This window comes from Centruroides sculpturatus, unplaced genomic scaffold, assembly GCF_000671375.1.
Source record: "Centruroides sculpturatus isolate CEXI.00-Female unplaced genomic scaffold, Cexi_2.0 scaffold238, whole genome shotgun sequence".
Classification (NCBI taxonomy): domain Eukaryota; kingdom Metazoa; phylum Arthropoda; class Arachnida; order Scorpiones; family Buthidae; genus Centruroides; species Centruroides sculpturatus.
Window position 1 is genome coordinate 243,569 of NW_019384806.1, and position 5,026 is coordinate 248,594.

Here is a 5,026-nt window from a genome sequence, read left to right on the forward strand (position 1 = left end):
TATTCATATATATGCTTTACCTGAAATATCAGTAAAATGTTAAAACAGAAAATTAAAATAATTATTGAATTATGTGGTTTTATCAATATGAGTACAGTATATACAGTATTTACCTTCATCTCATCAAACTGAAGAACTGTAAGTTTTTCTTCTTCTGAAAGTTCAAAGCCTTTAATTTTCATGATGTTTATAACATCATTTAATATGCCTTGATAAAGATTTATTTCTGAAGCTCATCGTTGAAGTATCGAAACTGCAGGTAACGGGTTAATAAACATATTTTATCCGTAACCATATTCTGTAATTTTTACACAACGAAGAGTAACGACTACAACAGAATATCGAACGGTTCTTGAAACACTTTTGTTTCTTTCAAACAATTTTTATCGATATAATTAAAAACATAATTATGTTTAATAATAGTAATAACGATAAATATATTTACCTTCGAAGATTATGAGTCCAAAAACGCTCAACAAAGTAAAAAGATAGCAATATTCCAAAATTTCCTTTCCTTGTTTACAGTAGTAAAGCAGTAGCTAGACCACGGCTCGACTACGGATCACGTATATGTGGAATCTGGCAGGGAGTGCCTAAATTGTCTGTATGAGGCAACCTTATATTATAAGACCTTCAGTTGACCTATCAACAGACAGGTGTTTTCCAAACCTTTGTGAAAAATAAAAAATGTCTACGTTATACGATTTACCACGCACGGAGGAAGAATCTATATTGTTTTATCAAAAGAAAAATATTTTACCTAATGCTCGAATATGCAAAAATAAGCATGAAATGAAATTAAATATGTCTAAAGGTGTTTGGAGATACACCATAAGTAGCTGTGATGTAATAATAAGCATCTGTTCCAATAATTGGTTTAGCTGATCACGGATACTATTTTTAACGGCGGTACGATTTATTTACCATTGGACAGAGGAAGTTACGTGTATAAGGTGGTGTCGAAAAACATCTAAATATTTGCAACAAAACAACTATAGACTAAAATACTTTTTGAAAAAATATGGCTGCCGCAAACTATATGCCAGTAATAAGTAATAACGTAAATGGCTATGTAGACAATACTTTAAAATAAACGATAATTTAAACTAATTTAATTGTTTGTTAACTTCTTCTCAAAAATATTGCAAAGTTTTAATTAACAACGTTGAAATAACAAAACTAAGTTGATAACACCTGTGTTGGTAGGTTAGCAGGCCGAGTTAATTTGTTTCGAGGGAATACATGTACTAGTTTAGATGTTGGTCGCTAGCACTGCGCCACCATCTGAAATGAAGACTCACAAGTACCTATTATTTTAATTCTAGTATGCTAGATATAGCTATAATAGCCAATTCTACTCAGAAAAATCCATGACCACTCACTGACAGCACGGTCATGTCACTGTTGTGTGTAAATACTCATCACTGTGACAGCGATTTCGATAACTACCGTGCTCGACATCGCTGTCACAAAACAGTCAGTGTGCTGGCACGTCACTGTTGTATGTAAATCGACCCTCTACTCTTGCAAAAAGTAATAGTAGCGAAGATTAAAAGTATTAAATCATAGCGAAACTTACCCGTTTTCACCGAATGCAAGAATGACGAGTCTTTTTGTTTTCGAGAATAATTAGAGTATTTTTAGATGGGATGTGTCAAAAAATCTGTTCGACTTTCTGCAAAAATGCAAAAAAACGTATTTAAAACAGTACAGTAGAAGCCAAGTTATTCAGAGTGATCCTTCACCCTTTTTTCCCGCGGAAAAGGATTTTCACAAATTTCTTCTTATTGTACATTCTCATAACGTACCCTAATTGTGTACCAAATTTTAACTTTCAACTTCTAACACGTGGTTCAGTGGAGTCACAACATACAGTAAATTCAACTACGCTTGTCGAGATTCATGACCTCACAAAGTAGCGACATCTCGTGGTAAAAATCAGAACTACGGGTACGGCATCGTTCTGTAAATATTCGCTATTTATACTACGTAGATGGTCACAGTTTAAATCTGCGCTATTGTTGAAGTACGATTTTCTGTAAACAAAAGTATCAGTATTACTCGTGTACATTTCATTAGCATTCAAAAATACACACTAATAATTACATTAAAAATTCTAATAACGTATCTAAAAACACCGAGAGTAAAAGAAACAAGAAAATAACGACACGTGAGAAGTATCGATGAAATACGTACCACAATTCGCTAACTGATTTTCAGTACAGCGATTTCAAGCAGATATTATTGGTGGAAGAGTCGCGACATTTTTTTTCAATTTGATATCTTATTATGGATTTAGCTTCTTTTGTCGAAATGCAAACATTGCTAATCAAGTTCAAAAGTTGTTCTATTAACTGTGGTTCCAACATGAAGAATCTAACCAACGGCAGAAACGGTCTTATTATTTCTCCCGTCGAAATGTCGTCGTTCGTTTTTCTCAGTTTACAAAATTTCTGCTCGACCCACTCGAAAAGCGCATACACCAAATCAGATTCCTCTACTGTGAAAAAGTCGGAAATCAATAACCTGTAAATGCTGCTTTCTTCACATTGTTTGAAATCGTCTGTGTGGAAATAGTTCTTTTCGAGCCAATGAAAACTTTCCCAACAATGAAACTGCAATTGTTTTTCGTTGTGTCTGCAAGCAAAATCGTGGATGCGACAAATGTTTTTGCAGATATTCGGCTGTGTAAGATAATGGAAACACATTCTTTGCAGTTTTCTAATAAAGTAACGTTTGCCGATGAGGTACATTTCGATTCCGTTATCCGCAGAAGTAAAAATAACATCTTCTGTCTCCAAAAACCTGAAACGAAACATTTATAAAGTTAAACATTATAAATAATTTGCATATTTTATATTATTTTACATTTTTTCGCGTAAAAATCAAATTGAAAATAATCGGAAACACGTAAGTTACCTTTCGGAAGAATTGCCTTATTGTTTTGTCTGCAAATAACACGAAAAATAAAATTTCAGATGAATAGAAATAGAAATGCCCAGATCCGACCGTTGCAATTAAAATGTCCCATTAATATAAATCATTTTCACGAAAATATATTCCAACGAAGTAATGTGAAATTTTGAATTTAAATTGAAATTGATATACTTGAAGACATCGCGACATTCTTTGATTAATGAAAACATTTTAAAAAGCACGGAGGAATATTAATGTCGGAGGAAAATGAACAAAGAAAACTATTAAGTGTGACGTTAAAAATTTCGTAATGTCTAAAACAGTGTTTTTCAACCTGTGGTCGCGACCCCCAAGGGGGTCCCAAAGCCTTACACGGGGGGGTCGCGGGTGAAAGAAAAAGACAAGTGTTTGTAGGTCCTACACTACAATAAAAAAATCTAGAATTTCAGTGAGAAGGCTGTGCCTGTTTATTTTACAGTACAATTGGTTTTTCGATCGATATTTAAAGAAAGAAAATTAAATACGTAGTTTTTAGAATCACTGATATAGTTTTAATATGGCCCTGGGGGGTCGCCAAAATTTTTTAACTTGTAAAGGGGTCGCGTATTCAAGAAGGTTGAAAAACACTGGTCTAAAATAGATCCAAAATTTCAGAAAGACCTTCAACCATTCAGTCGATTTTTATAAATTTTTCAAAATATCCTCGTAGTTGGTCATGCGTGAGTATGCCAGTTGGACTTCACACCGACCAAACCCTTTATTAATCACGATTGCTAATTGGCAGAAAATCGCATTCACGACATCGTTTGGTCATGCAATATACTAAGTAATGATTTATTAACTGTTTCGTTATTAAATAATAAATGAATTTCACGAATAATTGCATTATTTCGATTCAATAAATTTTTTTCGTCCACTGCAAATTATTTTAAATGATTACACGATTTAAAAAAAAAAGACTTTTCTTTTATACGGATTTTTCGTATTGTTTCGAGGTAGATTTATACACTAAACACTAAAAAACGTCTGTATAATAAATTCGTACAAACCCTGCAAATTCATTCAGCATTTCTAATGTTAGAGGTAATTTCAGAATAAACTTCATTTCATTCGGACACACAATTAAGAAGTTTTTCAGCAATCCTCCATTTTGTATCAAAGATGTTCGTGATACGACGACACATTCTTCATTCTCATTGAAAATAGTCACTTCGTGAAAGTTAAATCGTTGTTCTTTCACGTTTGACATCATCTTTCGCCTCTTGGAATAACACGTGTATTAGTAGAAACTCGTACGAATAATAAAGAATATTCCCCGAATTTCTTAAATTTTAGTCAACGATTATCTTTCTCAATACTTGACACTCAAAACGAACACTTTTTTAAGTTACGTTCACCGGAATAGAAACGGTTACGTCAATCATGTGTTAGTTTTTATGCAAATGAGTTTACTAAATAGCTGATACTGAACACTTTTGGAAAATATTAATATACATAAATATTTATTGTCCTCAATTTTCCTAATTATCTGCTTATTCGATCATGTGAATTTCATAAGACATTTTAATAAATCGTAAATTTAAGTAAAATAAATTCTAGAGCTTTTTCTGTATTTCGTGCATCTCATTCATTAAATTTATTTGTAAACTAGCAGGTGGGCCCGGCGTTGCTCGGGCAAAAGTAACGATAACTAAGATAAAGATTATTACGTTACAGTCAACCTTATCCGTTTTCACAGAATGCAAGAATTGGGTCCCCTTGTTTCCAGACTAATTACAGAATTTTTAGATGGGTCTAAAAATATGTTCGATTTCCCGCAAAAACGAAAAAAACTGCATCTGCATATTGCACTTCGCTTTCTCTTAACAATTTCATTGTTACGTAGCATTTCCATTGTTGACACTTCCATTGTTACTTAAAACTTCTATTGTTACTTAACACTTCCATTGTTACTTAACACTTCCATTGTTGATTAGCACTTCCATTGTTACTTAACACTTCCATTGTTGATGGAAGTGTTAAGCCTTAATCCTGTCCCTCTCCCCCGTGGGGAGGAATTTCGAAAAATCCCTTCTTAGTGTGCGTTCTCCTAACGTACCCTAACTGTGTA

At 33.2% G+C, this 5,026-nt stretch overlaps 1 long non-coding RNA gene across 1 annotated transcript; it reads right to left on the reverse strand.

The window, feature by feature from the left end:
• Positions 1 to 1,577: 1,577 nt before the first annotated feature.
• LOC111629661 lies at positions 1,578 to 4,291 on the reverse strand. Its single transcript, XR_002757386.1, has 4 exons — positions 3,966 to 4,291; positions 2,197 to 2,805; positions 1,809 to 2,036; positions 1,578 to 1,675 (listed from the first exon to the last, which is right to left on the reverse strand). It is a non-coding gene; the product is annotated as an uncharacterized LOC111629661 (long non-coding RNA).
• Between the last annotated feature and the right edge of the window lie 735 nt (positions 4,292 to 5,026).